The 22,493-nt window shown below is 47.5% G+C and overlaps 1 protein-coding gene across 10 annotated transcripts in view; it reads left to right on the plus strand.

The window, feature by feature from the left end:
• Window positions 1-22,493, plus strand: part of Smyd4-3 (SET and MYND domain containing, class 4, member 3) — a 250,354-nt gene that overhangs the window by 178,486 nt on the left and 49,375 nt on the right. The window lies entirely within an intron of this gene.

A 22,493-nucleotide genomic window follows, 5' to 3' on the forward strand; every position in this document is an offset into this window, starting at 1 on the left:
CTACTACTACTACTACTATTACTACTACTACTACTACTACTACTACTATTACTACTACTACTACTACTACTACTACTACTACTACTACTACTACTACTATTACTACTACTACTACTACTACTACTACTATTACTACTACTACTACTACTACTACTACTACTATTACTACTACTACTACTACTACTACTACTACTACTATTACTACTACTACTACTACTACTACTACTATTACTACTACTACTACTATTACTACTACTACTACTACTACTACTACTACTACTACTACTACTACTACTACTATTACTACTACTACTACTACTACTACTACTACTACTACTACTACTACTACTACTACTACTACTACTACTACTACTACTACTACTACTACTACTACTACTACTACTACTACTACTATTACTACTACTACTACTACTACTACTACTACTATTACTACTACTACTACTACTACTACTACTACTACTACTACTACTACTACTACTACTACTACTATTATTATTACTACTACTACTACTACTACTTTTACTACTACTACTACTATTACTACTACTACTACTACTACTACTACTACTACTTTTACTACTACTACTACTAAAGTAACGAAGATAATGTAGTGATAATAATTTCGAATTGATATCATTAATTTTGGCAAAGTTAATGTTATCATAAGTATCATTATTAATACCGACATTATCCTTATTCTTTCCTTATTACTTGTCCTTCCATTAATATTATCGTTCATGTCTTTATTCATCGTTCGTGACGTTATAAAACTCACGATTCCCAACTGTGTTTAGGGTCGTCTCATTAATGAGGCTTCAGAATTCCCCTCATTCAGGCTGTTTCAGAGCAGGTGTGTGTACGTGGTTACGAACGGCCTTACGTCCGTGGCTGGTGCCGTGAATTACGAGTTTGGGAAAATAATAAAAAGAAGGATTTGACTGCCTTCTGCTTCTGAGCTGTGACCACACCGTCATTCAAGATGTCTTGAGAAATTTTAAGAATTTTTGTAGATTTTTCGTTTTTTTTATTTTTTTTCTCCTTTTGTTCCGCTTATTTTTTTTTGGGTCCTCCTCCAACTTCCTCACTTCCTCACCGAGAAGCCAGACACCACAGGAAGTCGCCCAGACACACACACACACACACACACACACACACACACACACACACAGAGAGAGAGAGAGAGAGAGAGAGAGAGAGAGAGAGAGAGAGAGAGAGGTTGGCGCTCGAGTCGACCTCCAACCACGAAGTTTTGACAAGGGGATCGCCATTTCCCAGAGCACACGGGCCCCCCTTTTTTATTGGTCGACGAGGGTGGTGGTGGTACAACATACATTTCCCACTACATTGAACGTGGTGGGTGGTTAAAGAGGTGGGGGGAACGGCAGAGACTCTAGTGGAAGGGAGGAGGTGGATTATCGTGAGGGGGGGTCTGGGGTTTTTAGGGGGGGCTAAAAAACAGATAGACCTCATCTGACGTAAGAAGTACGTGTTTGAAATTCAACCGAGGCCCAGCCAAGCTACAGAGGTTGGAAAAAGTGTGGTTTTGCAGACCCAAGAGCCCGACCGACCATACAGCTCTTGAGGCAATGTTCTAAAATCATTACCCTTCTGTTGAGCGTTGACGCTCGCCATGTTTTCCCCCTGCCTCTCTTGATTTCAGTTCGTCACGAATTAGAATATATGTTTCTCGCTGTAGGTGGGAGGGAGGTTGTGGCCAGTGAGGAGGGATCATCCACCCACCTCACCCCCGAAGGTTTAAAAAGCTGTCAGGTGATGAAGAGTCCCACACCGGGCAAGACTGTCTTCAAAAGTTGAGATGAATTTCTTCGAGTTGGAGTGAGACTCCTCCTTGATCTCTCTCTCTCTCTCTCTCTCTCTCTCTCTCTGCTCTTTAATCTCTCTCTCTCTCTCTCTCTCTCTCTCTCTCTCTCTCTCTCTCTCTCTCTCTCTCTCTCTCTCTCTCTCCCTCTCTCTCTGGAATGAGATGGACGTTCCTGAGATAGAAAATAAGAAAGTTCGCTAAAAGAAAAAAGAAAAAACCTGAAGGGAAAGTAATAGGTCTGGAAGGCTTAGGGTTTTATATGTGTCCATTCTCCATCTTCTTGCTGCCAGATGTAGAGCTCCTGTGCATTGCCATGATTCGTACGCCATTAATCTTTTGATAGGTCATTCATCCCCTACTCCATCACTATCCATGAATCTCTCAGAACCAAATACCATAAAACACAAGGAATAGGAGGAGAGCGCAGAGTGAGGCACCCGACCTCGGCGATGTCTGAACAAGAACTGAAGTTAGAGGGACCCGCGTGGTCTTACGCGTATGGGAACCCCGTAGAACAAATGAACTCCCAGGAGCGTTAAGGTCGAACAGACACGAGAAAAAAAGTCTTCCAGGGTTGATGTAAAATGCTGAAGAGCTCATCTCAGGGACATCCTCTCCCACATAGAAATCCTGTTTGGTTTAGGATCCCTCCTCCTCCTCCAAGTAAACGAGATTCCTCCTTCTCCTCCTCCTCCTCTTCCTCTTCCTCTTCCTCCTCTTCCTCCTCCTCCTCCTCCTCCTCCTCCTCCTCCTCCTCCTCCTCCAAGTAAACGAGCTTCATGCGGCCCCCCTTCCCAGAGGAGCAAGCAGCCATAGTGATGGGCGAAGAGCCCGGCTGAGTGAGGGTGGTGAGGTCGATGTGAGCCTCAGCTTCCCCCGGTCCTCTGTGTGTGTGTGTGTCTGTGGTTGGGTTTGGTGGTCCTTCGCTCAGCCTCCTCCTCCCAGCCGTCGTCGTGTGGCTGGTGGTGTGGTGGTGGTAGAAGAAGATCCCTAGCATCGATCCTCCGGCCCTGTCTTGGATAACCCCCTGGGACCTCCTCCTCCTCCTCCTCCTCCTCCTCCTCGTGTGTCTTACGTATACCCACGACTGTGCGGTGTGAGGGATGCGTACACCTGGGTGTCTCTTCTCTGCTCCTCCTCATGCCATTGTGTGGAGTAATTATCTCGTCCATTGTCATCCGCGGTAATTGGGTTAAATGTCTCGGATTATTTTTATACACTGGATTTGTGATGGACTGCGGCCTGGATAGGGCTGTGGCTAGATGTGTGTGTGTGTGTGTGTGTGTGTGTGTGTGTGTGTGTGTGTGTGTGTGTGTGTGTGTTGCTGGACTGCGACAAGGATGGGGGGGGGGGGCTAGCTATCGCAAGGTCATGGCATTTGTATGTGGTGGTCGTGGTAGTGTCGTGGCGGATCGGTGCTTTTCGTTGGGGTTGACTGATGATGCGGTGGTGGTGGTGTGGTGGTGGTGATGGTGATGGTGGTGATGGTGATGGTGGTGGTGTGGTGGTGGTGATGGTGGTGGTGGTGGTGATGGTGGTGGTGTGATGGTGGTGATGGTGGTGGTGATGGTGATGGTGGTGGTGTGGTGGTGATGGTGGTGGTGTGGTGGTGGTGGTGTGGTGGTGGTGATGGTGATGGTGGTGATAGTGATGGTGGTGGTGTGATGGTGATGGTGGTGGTGTGGTGGTGGTGATGGTGGTGATGATGGTGGTGGTGGTGGTGATGGTGGTGGTGTGGTGGTGATGATGGTGATGGTGGTGGTGTGGTGGTGATGGTGGTGGTGTGGTGGTGGTGTGGTGGTGTGGTGGTGATGGTGGTGGTGTGGTGGTGGTGGTGTGGTGGTGGTGATGGTGATGGTGGTGATAGTGATGGTGGTGGTGTGATGGTGATGGTGGTGGTGTGGTGGTGGTGATGGTGATGGTGGTGGTGTGGTGGTGATGGTGGTGGTGGTGATGGTGATGGTGGTGGTGGTGTGGTGGTGGTGATGGTGGTGTGGTGGTGATGGTGATGGTGATGGTAGTGGTGGTGGTGGTGATGGTGGTGGTGGTGTGGTGGTGATGGTGGTGATGGTGGTGGTGGTGTGGTGGTGGTGGTGGTGGTGATGGTGATGGTGATGGTGATGGTGATGGTGGTGGTGGTGATGGTGGTGGTGATGGTAGTGGTGGTGGTGGTGATGGTGGTGGTGGTGTGGTGGTGATGGTGGTGATGGTGGTGGTGGTGATGGTGATGGTGGTGGTGGTGTGGTGGTGGTGATGGTGATGGTGATGGTGGTGGTGGTGTGGTAGTGATGGTGGTGGTGATGGTGGTGGTGATGGTGATGTGGTGGTGATGATGGTGGTGATGGTGGTGGTGTGGTAGTGATGGTGGTGGTGATGTGGTGGTGATGTGGTGGTGATGGTAGTGGTGGTGATGGTGGTGGTGTGGTAGTGATGATGGTGGTGATGGTGATGGTGGTGGTGATGGTGGTGTGGTAGTGATGATGGTGGTGATGGTGGTGGTGTTGGTGGTGGTGATGGTGGTGATGGCGATGGTGGTGGTGGTGTGGTAGTGATGATGGTGGTGATGGTGATGGTGGTGGTGATGGTGGTGTGGTAGTGATGATGGTGGTGATGGTGGTGGTGTTGGTGGTGGTGATGGTGGTGATGGTGATGATGGTGGTGGTGTGGTAGTGATGGTGGTGGTGATGATGGTGGTGATGGTGATGTGGTGGTGATGATGGTGGTGATGGTGGTGATGGTGATGGTGGTGGTGGTGTGGTAGTGATGGTGGTGGTGATGGTGATGTGGTGGTGATGATGGTGGTGATGGTGATGGTGGTGGTGATGGTGATGGTTTCCGGGATCACTTATTGAACAGCCCTTAGCGCCCGCCCGCCCGCCCTCCCTCACCTCACGCCACTGGCCCTCACCGCAAGGACTTCTTCATCTCGTGCCCCTCACACACACACACACACACACACACACACACACACACACACACACACACACACACACACACACACACCACCCTCCCTCACCCCTCAGTCCTGGAGGAGTTACATGGCTCTCTCTCTCTCTCTCTCTCTCTCTCTCTCTCTCTCTCTCTCTCTCTCTCTCTCTCTCTCTCTCTCTCTCTCTCTCTCTCTCTCTCTCTCTCAACGCGCACCACCCCCCCCCCTCTCTCTTCCCCACAACCCGTTCCTCCCTAACCACTTACCCCACACCTCACCTCTCATTACACACTTCACATTCCCCTCTCCTGTCATCACACACCACGCACCTCCCTCACAACCCACCTCACTCCTCCACTCGCAGCCCACCGACGCTCCTTCCTCACAACTCACCTCACACAATAGTCTCCCTTTTGAGAGCTCAGAGAGAGAGAGAGAGAGAGAGAGAGAGAGAGAGAGAGAGAGAGAGAGAGAGAGAGAGAGAGAGAGAGAGAGAATGCCTTATCTATCACTTTCCACGTCTAATGCAATCAATCAGTCTCGGTCATGAAAAACAGAGAAAAGATATTTTCCTCATATTTTCCTCACTATGAGTTACATGAGCCAAGGAAGAAGTTATTACGTACTAAAGAAGTAAATGGGAGGTCTGGAGACGATATTGGATCTGGGGAGGTTAGTAGGTCGAGCAGGGGAGATTGGTAGGTCGAGCAGGGGAGGTGGGTAGGTCGAACAGGGGAGGTTGGTAGGTCGAGCAGGGGAGATTGGTAGGTCGAGCAGGGGAGGTTGGTAGGTCGAACAGGGGAGGTTGGTAGGTCGAGCAGGGGAGGTTGGTAGGTCGAGCAGGGGAGATTGGTAGGTCGAGCAGGGGAGGTTGGGAGGTCGAGCAGGGGAGATTGGTAGGTCGAGCAGAAGTTGGTAGTTAACAGGTCTGGGTGAAGAGGTGAACAGGTCTGTGAGGTAAAAGTCAACCGTTTCAGGAGGAAGAGGAGGAGGAGGAGGAGGAAGAGCAGGAGGAAGAGGAGAAGGAGGAGGAGGAAGAGGAGGAAAGTCCCCGCCGGGTTCCAGACGTGTTTTGGGACCCGGTTTTCCCCAGTCTGGAACAAGGAGGAGAAGGAGGAGGGAGGAGAGATGGATGGCTGGTGTGTGTGTGGTGAGGGAAGATGACCACGTCTTGCGATGGTCATCCACCTCATTCATCCATTCGTAACATCAGTCATTTATCTCTTCATTCATCCACTTGGTTATTCCATAATTTTTTTTTTTTATCGCGAGTTATTGTTTATTTTTGTTTATCGTATTATTATTTAGTATTTTTTTTTTATTATTTGTTTGTGTTTTGTGTTCGTTATGATGATGATCAATGGTTTATTTTTTCGAACGTTTGAAGCAAATTTTGATCCAGCACACACACACATACACACACACACACACACACACACACACACACACACACACACACACACACACACGGCTGAGCCCACCATTCGCCCCCCCCCCCCAGGAACGTCCGTGGTCGTCCCCAGGCCTCCTTCTCCCCCCCCCCCCACTCTTGCTGTGTCTCCCCGCACAGACGCCCTCTCCCCTTCCTTCCCTTCCCCTCCCCTCCCTTCCCTTCCCCTCCCCTCCCCTCTCCTCCCCTCCCCTCCCCTCCTCAACGAGGCCGTTCACCCCATTCGGTGGCTGACAAGACAGACCCCCCCCCCTTTTGAGGGTGACGTAATTTCCCCCCCCTCCCCCACCCCACCCTCCTCCCTTTGCTGGCGACATGACCCCCTATCAATGGAGACATGACCCCTTTTTTGATGGCGGCATGACCCCCTTTTGATGGTGAGATGACCCCTCTTTTGATGGCAACATGACCCCCTTTTGATGGTGACATGACCCCCTTTTGATGGTGAGATGACCCCTCTTTTGATGGCAACATGAGCCCCTTTTGATGGCGACATGAGCCCCTTTTGATGGTGACATGACCCCCTTTTGATGGCGACATGACCCCCTTTTGATGGCGACATGACCCCCTTTTGATGGTGACATGACCCCCATTTGGCGATGACATGACCTCTGTTGAGAATGACAGGTCCGTCCTATTTTTTGAATGGCGACCACGAATTTTCCTCTCTCTCTCTCTCTCTCTCTCTCTCTCTCTCTCTCTCTCTCTCTCTCTCTCTCTCTCTCTCTCTCTCTCCTCCCTGCAGACTCCCCTATTACCACGTGCCTCACCCAGGAACGAACCCCCCCATTTACCACGTCCCTCACTAAGGAAACCCCCTTCCCCCCCTCATTTACCACGTGCCCCACCAAAGGAAAAACCACCCACGTGGTCTCACCACGGGGTCACGTGTTCGCCACGGGTTCGGACGCGTCGCCACACGTTTTGTGAACATGGCCGGGGATTAGCCACCTGGGCTGCATGTGGCTTTTAAGCTGTGTACGCGCAAGAGAGAGGGACCAATTAGCTTGGCCTGGTTAACTGTTAACCACCTGATAAGCACCAATCATCGTTCGACATACCGAGGTTACTGTAGGCGGGGCTCCCTCACTCATTTGTTGTGTGTTGGAAAGCGAGAATTTTTGACCCACTTTGTCTTTTGATTCATACCTCATTTCTTGCGTGCTGGTGACACACCCTCCTCCTTGCCGTGTTTAAGTTAAAATGATTGATTGATTAATTTATTGATCAGTTTATTATACCTCGAAAGCATTTGGTATATTTTTTGGGGGGAAAAAAAAGGATGGAATAGGTGATTTTGATGCGAGTGATTGGAATAAAATGGATTCGGTGTGAGATGGTTTTAAGACACGGGTCCACACGAGGGTTGACGTCCCTCCCCGTATAGGATAAATAAGTGATGTATTCTTTCATACATAACTATCTCAGTGCCCCTTCTCTGAGGAGCGCTTTCCACGGAGCCCCTTGCAGCTGCGCTACAGGCAGTATCAGGGAAATGTGGACTCCTTTGGAGTGAGCAGTTCTTTGGCACGACTGTACTGTACATCCCAGTGGTGTCCAAGCTCCGAGAAAAGTGACTCTTCACTCAGGGTGTGACCTCAAGCAGGAGGAGTCCGGTAACACCAACTGCCAGTTTCAAATAGGTATTTACAAATTGGTCAATACGTATAGGAAATTGCACACACACACACACACACACACACACACACACACACTCTAACCACGCCCACACACACTAACCACGCCCACACACACTAACCACACGCACACAAACCACGCCCACACTCACACTAACCACGCCCACACACACACTAACCACCCCCACACGCACACTAACCACGCCCACACACACTAACCACGCCCACACGGTATCTTTCCCGTTAAATACAGTGCCACAGTCTCTAGGGCCGACGACCGCCCTGTAATCAATTGCACCTTAGCTGAATAATTAGCCGGGGTCACGTGACCTCCCGGCGCCGGAGAGGGAGGTGGAGGATGTACTGCACCTCCTGGAGGAGGGTATACTGCACCTCCTGCAGGAGGGTTTACTGGACTTCTTTATATCTCCCCTACTGACTCTCCACCATTTACCACCTCCTCCTCCTCCTCCTCTTCCTTTTTGCTCCTCCTCCTCCTCTGTCCTCGACCTCCTTTTCTTCTCTGTATTTTTCCTTCTTCCACCTTTTCTTTTCCCCTTTGTTCTCCTCTCTTCAATAATTACACATTGTTACTCTCGTTTTTGTCTTCCCAAATTACGTATTTTATTTCTCTGTTCCTGTCTCCTGTTCTCCCACTTACCACCACCTACACCCACCTAGCTCACCTATCCACTGTAACCTCCACCTCCTCCTACCAGTTCCTAAAACCCCCATGTACCACCATCTGCACCCACTTAAACACTACCCAACACCCCACCCCTACACCTCCCGCCACCTACAGACCCACGTACCACCACCACCACCGTAACCTGCACCACTTCCCAGTTCCTAAATCCCCACTTACCACCATCTGCACCCACTTAAACACCGCCTACACCCCACCCGCGTACCACCACCACCGTAACCTGTACCCCCACCTCTACACCTCCCACCACCTGCACACCCACGTACCACCACCACCTCCTCACCCACGTACCACCACCTACACACCCACCTCCCACTACCTGCACACCCACGTACCACCACCACCTCCTCACCCACATATCACCACCTACACACCCACCTCCCACCACCTGCACACCCACGTACCACCAGCACCTCCTCACCCACGTACCACCACTTACACACCCACCTCCCACCACCAGCAGAAGCCTGGCCATCAGGAAACTGGCTCACGAGTTCGCGGGACGAAAAAATAATCAGAAAAGTTTTATCCCTTATGTTGGTGCTGCCTCACGAGACGAGACACCCACACCCGAGACGAGACGAGACCTACCCTCACCCAGACGAGACGAGACGAGACCTGCCCTCACCCAGACGAGACGAGACGAGACCTACCCTCACCCAGACGAGACGAGACGAGACCTACCCTCACCCAGACGAGACGAGACGAGACCTACCCTCACCCAGACGAGACGAGACGAGACCTACCCTCACCCAGACGAGACGAGACGAGACCTCCCCATCCCCCACCCAGACGAGACCCTCCTTCGATCCTCCTCACCTACCACACCCACGCCTCCATGTGTGTGTGTCTGTGTGTATGTGTTTGCGCGCGCGCGCGCGCGTGTGTGTGTGTGTGTGTGTGTGTGTGTGTGTGTGTGTGTGGATGTATGTGTGTCTGTGTGTATGTGTGTGTGTGTGTGTGTATTTGTGTGAGTGTGTGTACGTCAGTCGTACGTGTGCACGGCAGCATAGTGTGTACGTCAGTAACGCTAAGGTGTAACACGCCGTGTTACAGCCACAGGTCGTGTCACGCCCTCGGAGCACACACACACCAGGAGTGGATATTTTGTTGCCCTTTCTCAACCTTCCCCACCACGGATGTGGGAGAGCTCATTGCTCACCCACGACTCAAAAAATAAACATTTTTTTGAGATGTCTTTTGTAATAGCTACTCACACAGCAGTGCATGAAGTCTCTAAGTCTGGTATTTGAATGTCAAATGCTGAAAACTCCGCCTCTATCGTCAACCCTCATCTGTATATCTCTAACTCCTGACTCAACTTGTGAGGTGGTATTTGTACTCACAAAGCTCGTATTCCAACTCACATGTGAGCTCCTAAGCTCGTGAGCACCTCTGTCTCTCCTTTCGTGCCTCGCTGTACAGTCCCGAGAACTCGAGAGACCCCCAAGGACTCTCTCTCTCTCTCTCTCTCTCTCTCTCTCTCTCTCTCTCTCTCTCTCTCTCTCTCTCTCTCTGTGACGACGGGCCGGCCGGACGCCGACGTCTGCCCCCTGGTCTTCGTGAGGGCGTAGACACAACAGAGAGGTGGCGCGAGCAACACTCCCTCCTGACGTAATCAGTGGGTGTGCGTCGTCAGGAGGAAAGGATGGTGATGTCATCTGAGGGAGGGTGGTTATGGGGTTAAGGTCTTCTTCGAGTCCCCTTCCTGGTTCGGCGCCTTCTGCAGTAGTGGCTGGTGGAGGAGGACCATGGACTAGGGTTTTTCCTCTAGTCTCTCCCTGGTTCGTGGCCTTCTGCAGTAGTGGCTAGTGGAGGAAGGCTATGGACAACGGCTGTCTCCCCTAGTTTCCCCACTGGTTCGTTCCCTCCTGCAGTAGTGGCTGCTGGGGGAAGGCTAAGGTTCTCCCCTCCCCTCCCCCCAGCTCTCCCACTGGTTCGTTCCCTCCTGCAGTAGTGGCTGCTGGAGCCCTAGTGAGAGTACTCACACGTCCTGGGGACGAGTGAGTAACTGGGTGACACCTGGAGGTGTTCGTGGTGAGGCCAGACGATGGGGTGTTCATTGAGGTTCAGTTGTCTTGTGGGGGTTGTGTTTTGGGGTTGGAGGTATTTCTCCGGGGTTGTGTTTTGGGGTTGGAGGTATTTCTCCGGGGTTGTCTCTTGGGGTGGGAGGTATTTCTCCGGGGTTGTCTTTTGGGGTTGGAGGTATTTCTCCGGGGTTGTGTTTTGGGGTGGGAGGTATTTCTCTTGGGTTGTCTCTTGGGGTTGGAGGTATTTCTCCGGGGTTGTCTCTTGGGGTTGGAGGTATATCTCCGGGGTTGTCTCTTGGGGTTGGAGGTATTTCTCCGGGGTTGTCTTTTGGGGTTGGAGGTATTTCTCCGGGGTTGTCTTTTGGGGTTGGAGGTATTTCTCCGGGGTTGTCTTTTGGGGTTGGAGGTATTTCTCCGGGGTTGTCTTTTGGGGATGGGAGGTATTTCTCTGGGGTTGTCTCTTGGGGTGGGAGGTGTTTCTCCGGGGTTGTTTTTGGGGTGGGAGGTATTTCTCTGGGGTTGTCTCTTGGGGTGGGAGGTATTTCTCCGGGGTTGTCTCTTAGGGTGGGAGTTATTTCTCCGGGGTTGTCTCTTGGGGTTGGAGGTATTTCTCCGGGGTTGTCTCTTGGGGTGGGAGGTATTTCTCCGGGGTTGTCTTTTGGGGTGGGAGGTATTTCTCCGGGGTTGTCTTTTGGGGTTGGAGGTATTTCTCCGGGGTAGTCTCTTGGGGTGGGAGGTATTTCTCCGGGGTTGTCTCTTGGGGTGGGAGGTATTTCTCTTGGGTTGTCTCTTGGGGTGGGAGGTATTTCTCCGGGGTTGTCTCTTGGGGTGGGAGGTATTTCTCCGGGGTTGTCTCTTGGGGTGGGAGGTATTTCTCCGGGGTTGTCTCTTGGGGTGGGAGGTATTTCTCCGGGGTTGTCTTTTGGGGTTGGAGGTATTTCTCCGGGGTTGTCTCTTGGGGTGGGAGGTATTTCTCCGGGGTTGTCTTTTGGGGTTGGAGGTATTTCTCCGGGGTTGTCTTTTAGGGTTGGAGGTATTTCTCCGGGGTTGTCTCTTGGGGTTGGAGGTATTTCTCCGGGGTTGTCTTTTGGGGTTGGAGGTATTTCTCCGGGGTTGTCTTTTGGGGTTGGAGGTATTTCTCCGGGGTAGTCTCTTGGGGTGGGAGGTATTTCTCCGGGGTTGTCTCTTGGGGTGGGAGGTATTTCTCTTGGGTTGTCTCTTGGGGTGGGAGGTATTTCTCCGGGGTTGTCTCTTGGGATGGGAGGTATTTCTCCGGGGTTGTCTCTTGGGGTGGGAGGTATTTCTCCGGGGTTGTCTCTTGGGGTGGGAGGTATTTCTCCGGGGTTGTCTCTTGGGGTGGGAGGTATTTCTCCGGGGTTGTCTGGTGTAAAGGGACGTGCATTGGGGTGTAGAAGACACAAGGGGTTCGTGTAGTATTCTTCCAATGTTCACTGTGTGGACTTTACAGAACACTGGGGCATGTGTGGGAGGGATGATTGCAGTCTGTCTGTACCTGATCAACGCCCATCAGCTGGAGAGAGGAATTAGATAGATAGATAGATAGATAGATAGAGAGAGAGAGAGAGAGAGAGAGAGAGAGAGAGAGAGAGAGAGAGAGAGAGATTGTTGAAGATTTCTCCCTATTTCCCATTCTATTATTTTTCCATGTTGTCCCCAACCTTTCTTCTGTCGAGGCATTACGAATCGTATCGAATCCCTTATGAATCTCAACCAATCTCCTCCCTCGACGGAATGTGAATCTCAATAGATATACAGCTTGAATTTCGGGACGAGTATATAAAGTGAATCTCCCGTGTTCATACGGTACATATCTCCCTTTCATTCTCGTATAAATTTTTCCTATTGGTAAAAAAAAAAGAATTCTTTTTTTCTCTTGTCATTTAAATCCACTTGTGCAATAAATCTTGCATGGTTAAGTCTCGTCGAGATTTATGCCTCCCAGTTGAGAATTCAGACCCACCTGACTCTGTATAAAAATTGGTATTTCTGGCTGTTATGAGAAACATGCCAGATGAACTGCGTGTTCCGTTTGTTTATATCTCGTACGTCTTGGCAGGGAGGACTCCACATTTACGCAATGTTTATCATTAAAATACATATATGTAACTCGTACATGATGATATGACCAAAGTATCGACCGTAGAGTGCGTGAGAGTAAATTCATAAAAAGAAATAAAGGCATGGAAACAAGGAGAAAGTCGGTATGATAAAGCGCTTTCGCCTCACCTAACGAAGCCTTCGTACGGGATTACATTACCGTGGAGGCTCAAGTTTCCCACACTGACATACGATACCGAACTTCCTCACGTGCCACGCCCACAAGCGCCTAATATAGACAAATATATTGAACATGTTTTGATTCTTCACGGTCCATTTGGAGGCTATGAGTGAGTTTGGTTGTTGTTCGGCTTGTTCTAATGGTAGTTCTTTTTTTTTTTTAAACCGAGAAGGATGCTGGCAGTTAATGGTAAACACGATTGTGGAGTGTACGATGCCTGGTTCAGGGAGGCGTCACACACCTCCTCACTTTACGTTGGGACATAATATCGAATGGTGAGAAGACATGTGTTTCTCACTAACATTATAATCCCTGCGTTGTGTTTGTTTGTACAAGCTGTTAAGTAATTTGTTGTGTGAGAGAAGGTTTATCCAACGTTTATATTTTGCCCAACAAGCACGAGAAAATATGTATAAAGTAACCGCGGGGTCAATAAATCAACAAGAAAATGGGCGTGTGTCGCTATCATCACGTATGATCACAAGTGGTGAGGGTTATTAAAGATCATGACTCAGTAAAATGCAGAAAATGACTATGGAATGAAATTATATTAATTACTAAATACTTCAAAAGCAAACGTGAAATATAATTTCATTTCAGGTCATAAAGTATCGTAAATCACATTCTTGCTTTTTGCCATAATGGTGAATGTGTAGAGCCTAAGACAATTATCCTATCATATTCTTTCAAGATTTTATATCATCTGTAATTTGAAAATAAAGTTTTATATTTTCCACATTTCTTCTCTTGTTCCCGGTTAAAGGATCAACGGGAAAAAAAAGAAAATAGTATCGAGGTGAAGATGGAGTGTTTGCAGCCTGCGTCTCTCTCTCTCTCTCTCTCTCTCTCTCTCTCTCTCTCTCTCTCTCTCTCTCTCTCTCTCTCTCTCTCTCTCAAGGCCCGGAGGCTTGTGGAGGAAGTTGACAACTGTGATGGATACATCACCTCTAGAAATAGCCATTTGGCTGAATGCTGCCTTGGCTACTCGAGGAAGATGGTCGAAAACTATGCCCGAGTATGAGTTTATTGTTTGTCAGAGGTTCTACATCGTGATAGAGGAATTCCACCGTTAATTTCCAACATTCATTCTTCATTACTGAAATGGTTGCCATAGACTTCCAGTTCTTTTTTGAGGATTTAAATACAATGATCTCTCGTTTAGATGCCTTTATACTTTTTCTTAAAATAATGAACGTACTTTAGTTAAATCTCAGGTATAAAAGTACCGGGAAATAAATAAACATCATCCCGCCATCCTTGTCCATGACCTTAACGATCTTTAGGCAGCGACATCCTTGCCTCCCTAATAATGGAGGGGGGGGGATGGTTCCCCCCGGTCGTGGTACATGTACCCCAGCACGGGCGTGACGTCAGAGCTTGGCAGTAGAAGGTCTCTTCTGCCGAGGGTGATGTCACGCGGTATTTTCTGATCCCCTGAGCCGCAGAGTCACGCCCCCCTCGCCTTAACTAACCTCACAGGTGCCACTCCTGTCCTCGGCGTTTTCTCTCATGACGTTGTTTTCTGCCGTTATTTTTTTTTTTTGTTTTATATAAATGAATATATATATTACCAGGGTCCGCTCGTGTGATGTTACACAGCGGGTGAAGCCTCTCCTTTGGCGGGTCTGCATCACCAGTCACTTGACTTACAACAAGGAACAGCAGTCCCCCGTCGAAGAACTCGCTTCAGAGAAGGCCATCCTGTCCCTGCTACTGAGTGTAACGCAGCGGCCCTGGAGCTGTAGGAGACTTTAGAAAAAGGGGTCTTGCGGTAACACCAGGACTCTTTCTGGGGAAGGGGTCTTAGGGGTAATTATAAATGGTTATGTCATGAAGCCACCAATCGTACACGTATAAACTGTCTATAGACTACACCTCGTCCCCTCTCTCTCTCTCTCTCTCTCTCTCTCTCTCTCTCTCTCTCTCTCTCTCTCTCTCTCTCTCTCTCTCTCTCTCTCTCCCCTCCCTCAGACCCTGGGATGTGACGCCTCCTGGTCCTCCCTCCTACAGGCACGTCTAGACCTGACCTTTAAACGCTCTCAAGTTCGCCGCCACGGGGGGTTTAGGTGTGGGGGGGTTGGTTTATAATCCTGAGTGTGGGGTTGGATTTCCCTGGCGATGTGAGTCACCGCTTCGATCCCCACCCCCGTGTGATCAGGTGTTCAGGCAGATGGGGACCTGATCTAGAATTCTCGGACCACGATGGATTGACCCCTTGAAGACCATGGTTTGACTCCTCCTCCTCCTCCTCCCCCCCCCCTCCTCCTCCTCACCCCTCCCCCTTCCCTCCCCTCCCCACGTGCGAACTTGACCTAACCTCCCTTAAGGGTCAAGTCAAGAGGCCAGATCAGACCGTCATGCCAGAGGGGTCGTACCGTCGTGCTTCAGGGTCGTATACGAGGTGGTAAAGCATTCCAAAGCTTAGAGGCGTAGTGAAGGAAACAGAAAACGCAACGACTCTCCCATGAATTGGAATTGGCCACACAGTAACCCTGTGGCACAGTGGGCTTGCCGGACATGACGTAGTCAAAGTATACACATACTAGCCCGTTCTTCACCGCAGAAAACGGGATGAATATGCGAAAGAAGATGGAGTGCGGACCAGCTTTGCCGCTTAGGGCAAGTGGATCAAGTGTCCAGGTGGTAAGTGCGATCGCTGTGGACTGGACCGTCATGTAAGTGGGTCCCCGTAGTGTAAGCGGTTAGCCTTGCTGACCATGACGCATGCACGAACAACCTGGGGTCGAGCTCGCATGGGTTCAGACTCTCGTTGCGGTTGCCGGTCCACAGTCAACCCAGCTGTTCATCCTTCCTTAGGGGTTGGTCGATAACCTGGCTTAGACTAGGATATATGTATGTACACACACACACACACACACACACACACACACACACACATATATATATATATATATATATATATATATATACATAGAGAGAGAGAGAGAGAGAGAGAGAGAGAGAGAGAGTGAGAGAGAGAGAGAGAGAGAGAGAGAGAGAGCAAATGAGATGGCCTTGATTAGGGCATTCAGTTGCCCGTGCCGTCTCAGTTAACATAAAAAAAGATATAGAGTATGTAGAGTTAGAACCTTCCCAGACGTGGCAGCTGTCCTCTTCACAAAGACGATTGAATCCTTTGTATATAATCAGAGCAACGGTGTAGAAGGGAAGCGTTACTGAGAGGCAGGATAGATGAGTACCAACTGTGTCTATCGTGGAGCTGGAAAACATTCATAGGAGGTAAGAGAGTCGATCCATCAGTAATGACGGAGGTAGACTGGCCAGAGAAGAGAACTGAGTGAGCGGAAAAGGAGAAACCAGTATATAAAAAAAAAAGAGAGTTGCTTTTTCCTATATGGAGAGACATGTATAGTGTCACTGAGGCGGAGAGTCGAAGGGAGAGGTAGCACAACACAACGTCCTTCAAGACGCTCCTGGTGAGGGACGTAAACAGCGCAAGAAGAGGAGAGGTTGTCGCCCTTCCAGTGGATAGAGGTCTTGTTGGGCACTTCGAGAGGTTGTCGTAGAAACAAGAGGACCTCGTGGACCTGTCGTAGAAGCAAGAGGACCTCGTGGACCTGTCGTAGAAGCAAGAGGACCTTGTGGACATGTCGTAGAGGCAAGAGGACCTCGTGAGCATGTCGTAGAAGCAAGAGGACCTCGTGAGCATGTCGTAGAAGCAAGAGGACCTCGTGAGCATGTCGTAGAAGCAAGAGGACCTCGTGAACATGTCGTAGAAGCAAGAGGACCTAGTGGACCTGTCGTAGAAGCAAGAGGACCTCGTGAACATGTCGTAGAGGCAAGAGGACCTCGTGAACCTGTCGTAGAAGCAAGAGGACCTCGTGAACATGTCGTAGAAGCAAGAGGACCTCGTTAACATGTCGTAGAAGCAAGAGGACCTCGTGAACATGTCGTAGAGGCAAGAGGACCTCGTGAACATGTCGTAGAAGCAAGAGGACCTCGTGAACATGTCGTAGAGGCAAGAGGACCTCGTGAACATGTCGTAGAAGCAAGAGGACCTCGTGAGCATGTCGTAGAAGCAAGAGGACCTCGTGGACATGTCGTAGAAGCAAGAGGACCTCGTGGACCTGTCGTAGAAGCAAGAGGACCTCGTGAACATGTCGTAGACGTTGTATACGTAATACCTTTCCCTAAGTCTTTTGCAGTAACGTCTTGTTGCTCTCATTCATTCATTCATCCATTCATTCGTTTGACGAAAGAGAAGGACGAGAGACGAAAGAAATTAATAAAAAAAAAGAGAGAGAGAGACTCGGGTTCCGAATTTTGACTCAGCCATGACCTTAGTGTAAGGCATTTTACGTCCTCTCGTTGAGTGTGTCCAGACTGTCACTTACACTTGGGTGTGGGGCGTGATGTGTACAACCCCAGTCTCATTTGCATATGAATCTTGAATACCCTCACTCGTTGATGCCCATCAAGCTCGCAGGCCGGCACGTCCAGCCAAGCCCTTCTCGATTATATTTTTTAATCTTAAATAATTCATTGGCGAAATACACATCATCATCATCATAGAGAGAGAGAGAGAGAGAGAGAGAGAGAGAGAGAGAGAGAGAGAGAGAGAGAGAGGACTTCGATGATAGCAGGGGTTAAAAAGGGGTTCATAGCTAAAAGGGGGTAGGTGGAGGGCAAGCATAGAGCGCATAGTGGGCTACAATACGTGCCCCCCTTACCCCCACCCCCACCCACCTCGATCGTCAGGAAAAATACGTGTTGGGTTCCGTTCGCTGGCTTCTCGTTGCTCCAGGACCGACCCTGTCTGTCCACGGCGCTTGACCGCTCGTTGAACCTTTCGTCGTTGACCCTTTCATTCCCCGGGTCACCGATAGCCTCCACCATGTCTGCGCCGTGTCTGTGAATGCGTGTGTGAGGTCGTAAGATATGTGCGAAGGGTCGATCGCACATCAGTCAGCGTTCAGATGAGTTTTCCAGTCTTTGCAATACTGTTGATGTTGCTAAATTGGAAGGCAACATTAAAAAGCGATGTTTATTTCATTTAACACTTGTCTTGCATTAGCGAAGTTAAGAGAATAGAGCAACACCAGACATTTAGATCTATCATCCATCCCTACATTGGTGTTACTAGATGTGTAAGATGTCTTCCTGGCTTTCCAATAAGAGGATGGTAATGCACCGAAACCACAGCTCTCTATCTACAGGCCCCACAGACCTTTCCATGGTTTACCCCGGACGCGTCACATGCACTGCTTCAGTCCCTTGACAACGCGTCAACCCCTGTATACCATATTACTCCAGTTCATTCTGCTTCGTGCACGACTTTCACTCTCCTGTATGTTCAGGTCCCCGATCACTCAATCCATGGATTCCTTTGGAATGAGCGGGGTAACAGCAAGAACAGATGACTGAGCCTTAGAGGGAAAACTCCTCACTTGGCTCCTTTCTTCGTTCCTTCTTTTGGAAAGTAACAGAGGAAAAGAGGATTTCCAGCCACCAGCTCCAACCCCTCTTAGTCGTATCTTACGACACACAGGGAATACATTAGTAGAATTCTTTCTCCCCTAACCCCAGGATGATATATATATATATATATATATATATATATATATATATATATATATATATATATATATATATATAGAGAGAGAGAGAGAGAGAGAGAGAGAGAGAGAGAGACGAATATCCGTATACGTTTGTACGTGTGTGTTATTGTCATCCTACTCTCTCACCCTGGTGTGACGTCACCTTCTCTGACCGCCTGGGTGATGAGACCAAAACACTAGCTGGCGACTCTTCTTGCCAGCAACCTTGAGCACCTTATCCCCAAAGGTACCCACGACGGTCGATATCCCTTCCTCTCGGGTCTATACAAACATTCTTGTAGACCTGAACAAACAGCGTAATCTAGCTTTGCTTGGCATGACGCGAGGATCAGATTACACCCGAGCAGCAGCTGGGAGGAGGGAGGGAGTGGTGGCAGCAGCAAAGCTGACGAACAGACAAGAAATGCCTCTCCTCCTTCAACCTCCCAGAGGTTAACCCCGCCGCCCTCACTTGTCTTGTTTCTCATTTTTATATCGTTTAAAGAAGAGTGTTTACGAGCCGACAATATGATAGTTGTGAATTCATGTTTGCGATGGAAATATTCAGAAAATGTAATTCACTTTGCTCTTATGAATTACATATTAATCCGGTTTACTAATGATGCAGGTCAGTTTGTAAACGAATAAATTTTTCATTGGGATATATGTCCTGAAATTAATGGGGGAGGGAGGAGGGGCATGTTTGCAACCACAATGTTTAGAACCTCATCTCAACACCCAGACTTTATCTACCCAGTCGGATTTTCTATATTATAATCTATACCGACAGTGCAAGGAGACCTTCATTGATATACAAGGGTAAACAGACACGACTAATGGAGATGTTAAGCGAACCACTGTGGGGGAGAGGGAGAGAGAGAGAGGAGCAGAGACCGCAAGGACAAACATTCTTATCTTGTCATCACTTCGAGAAAGCTATGGACACCACCTGATGTAGGATATATATATATATATATATATATATATATATATATATATATATATATATATATATATATATATATGATAGATAGATAGATAGGTAGATATATAGTTATATAGGGTTTCGATTTTAGCAGTTAAGACTAAATCCATCCACTTATGTTTTTCTTCTTGTTAATTTCATTATGATATGACTTTTAAACGGTGTTTGGGAATAGAAAATTGAGAGTAAGAAGTAACATTGAATTCCTCACTTGGTTCGTCCAGATTTTTCTTGTCCTTTAAAAAGCCCTTAGTAATGTAAAAATCTTTAACAGCAGTTACGACGTAATACAGTAGTTGTAAATAACCCGCCCAAAGCACCTAATTACATCGTGTGTTAATGATGCATAAATGACCATAAAGTGTATGTAATGAACAGTCAACGAACACTATGTGGTCATTAAGCCTGAACTCGTCTCTCGTACCTCGAAAGACTTATCTAACGAGAAATTAGATGATGGTTCTATACAGACGAACTGTTCATTCATATCATTACAGACCTTTACTAAAGACTGAATGCAGTTCGTGGAAGAGCTAGGGAGTCTCAAGGTCAGGGGGTTGGTTACAGCAGCCATGTCATGTCATTCCGACGCCACTTGCGACGGTGTCTTGTTCGTGGCGGCGAGGCTGCTGGGGAAGGAGCGCGTTACCCACCATCTGCGTGTAACCAGCTCCTAACGGCAGATGGGGCTTTGTCTACAGTCTCCTGACTGTCTCATGAGACGTATTTGTCGTGGAAGTATAATCCGCGGGTGTCATGACGCCCCGGGAACAGAAGCTAAAGTTGTTTAGAGTAAAAGAAGAGAACAACAGATAGATGTTGTCCTCTTAGTCCCTCCTGATCATGCGAAGTTCGCTTCAAAATTGAGTTATGGAGCTTGAATTCTTTATATGTCGTTGTGGTATGTACGTTCTATATGTATCTGTTGCTTACAGAGGCTTCGAACATTACGTCATGTATATCGTTTGTTCTGTCTTAAGGATTCATGAATATGCAAATGAGATGAGGTGATAACCGTTTCGCTCGTCCTTCGAGGGACCTGGAATGTAAACATTGCATAATCGTTGCCAGAATTCCTTAAAGATGAAGTAATATATATATATATATATATATATATATATATATATATATATATATATATATATATATATATATATATATATATATATATATATAAAGTGTTCCTGGTCTGCGCCAGTAAGAGATAACACCGCAAGAGATAAATCCCCTTCGGCAAGACTGTAATATCTTCAGCAGGTCGGGAAGAGAACCATTCTCACCTCAGAGGAGCCAATTTACCAAGCTACCACGAGGAGTGCTGCCTTAGATTTGCTGGAGCCTCATAAAAGGGGGCCCTGAGGTTTTGTATATATTATTATATTATTATTATTATACTTTGTCGCTGTCTCCCGCGTTAGCGAGGTAGCGCAAGGAAACAGACGAAAGAATGGCCCAACCCACTCTCATACACATGTATATACATACACGTCCACACACGCACATACACATACCTATACATTTCAACGTATACATATATATACATGCACAGACATACATGCATGTGTACATAATTCATACTGTTTGCCTTTATTTATTCCCAACGCCAGCCCGCCACACACACACACACACACACACACACACATATATATATATATATATATATATATATATATATATATATATATATATATATATATATATATATATATTCTAAGACCTAGCTAGTACAAGAAATGGATATCTTTCGCCCTTCATCTTTCTTGAGTAGTTACTTAGCTGGTAAGGGTATTCATAGGAAGCAAGTGAGGTGTTTCAAAGTTTTGGCTGACTATATTCACGAATATTTTCTCATGAAATGTAGTCATACAGATTTTAGCACAGACGGAAAGTTGAAATATAGGAAAACCTGTGCCTGAAGTTGTAAAAAACGTACCGGCAAAAGGTATATGCATTGAAAAAAAGAAACGGCATATTTAGCCATACATTATATATATATATATATATATATATATATATATATATATATATATATATATATATATATATATATATATACAAGAAGTTACGGATGATTTTCTTGCTGGTTGGAATAAGGAAAAGTTGTGGTGCGGTCGCTGGAGGGCAGTTTGTCGTTCGCTGATGGAATTGATGGCGGGTAGAGCGTCCCTTGGGAGCTCCTTAGGGGAAGGTTGCGGGGGCGGCGACTGCTGCTGCTGCTGCTGATGGTGATGGAGAGGGGTTGAAGAGTTTCCTTCTTTCGTTATGATATTGTATTGATAAGGGTTTTAGGTTTTCTTGTGCGCACAGCATATTATTTGTGCTTTTGGCTCGTCGCTGGCAGTATTGATCTATGGCAGGGAAATAATTATGATCTATAAAAGCATCTTATAAGATTTCAGTCCTCAAGTGAGCGAGTTGGCTCTTAAATCATTTATCGTGGTGTTCCATTTTATCTTGACGTATCGTCTCAGAATTTCTGGGGATACTTAAACATATATGCTTTTTATGGTCAAATTTTTATGTACTGTGTGTGATATTACGACGGTGTTTTAACCTTAAACCAATACATTAGAGGAAGACAGTGGGGTTCACAACTGAATATATATATATATATATATATATATATATATATATATATATATATATATATATATATATATATATTCGTGTCTTAATATTCTTTTTTAATTCTAACAGCGTTTGAGAGACATACGATCTTTTTTTTCCGTTAATAATATATTCACTCCTCTGGTCCAGCCAAACCTGTTGCTTCAGGTATGATGAACGTGCGGGAAAGGTTTATCTATTTCACGCCAAGTTTGTGCCACAGTTTAGGTCTTAGAGCCAAGAGAGGAGCCCCAAAATATTTAACAGTTACAGACATTGTTGTAGTCCATCTTATACTAATGCCAATTGTTCTCCAGATCTTTCTTGCGTTGTTTGTAACTTTTTGTGAATCTTTTCTTTTCTTTATAGAAAAGTAAAAAAAAAAAATCATTTAAGAAGGTTACCTGTGAAACAAGAATGGCGGAATGCACCTGCCCCTCTGTTGAATG

This window comes from Panulirus ornatus, chromosome 9, assembly GCF_036320965.1.
Source record: "Panulirus ornatus isolate Po-2019 chromosome 9, ASM3632096v1, whole genome shotgun sequence".
Classification (NCBI taxonomy): Eukaryota; Metazoa; Arthropoda; class Malacostraca; order Decapoda; family Palinuridae; genus Panulirus; species Panulirus ornatus.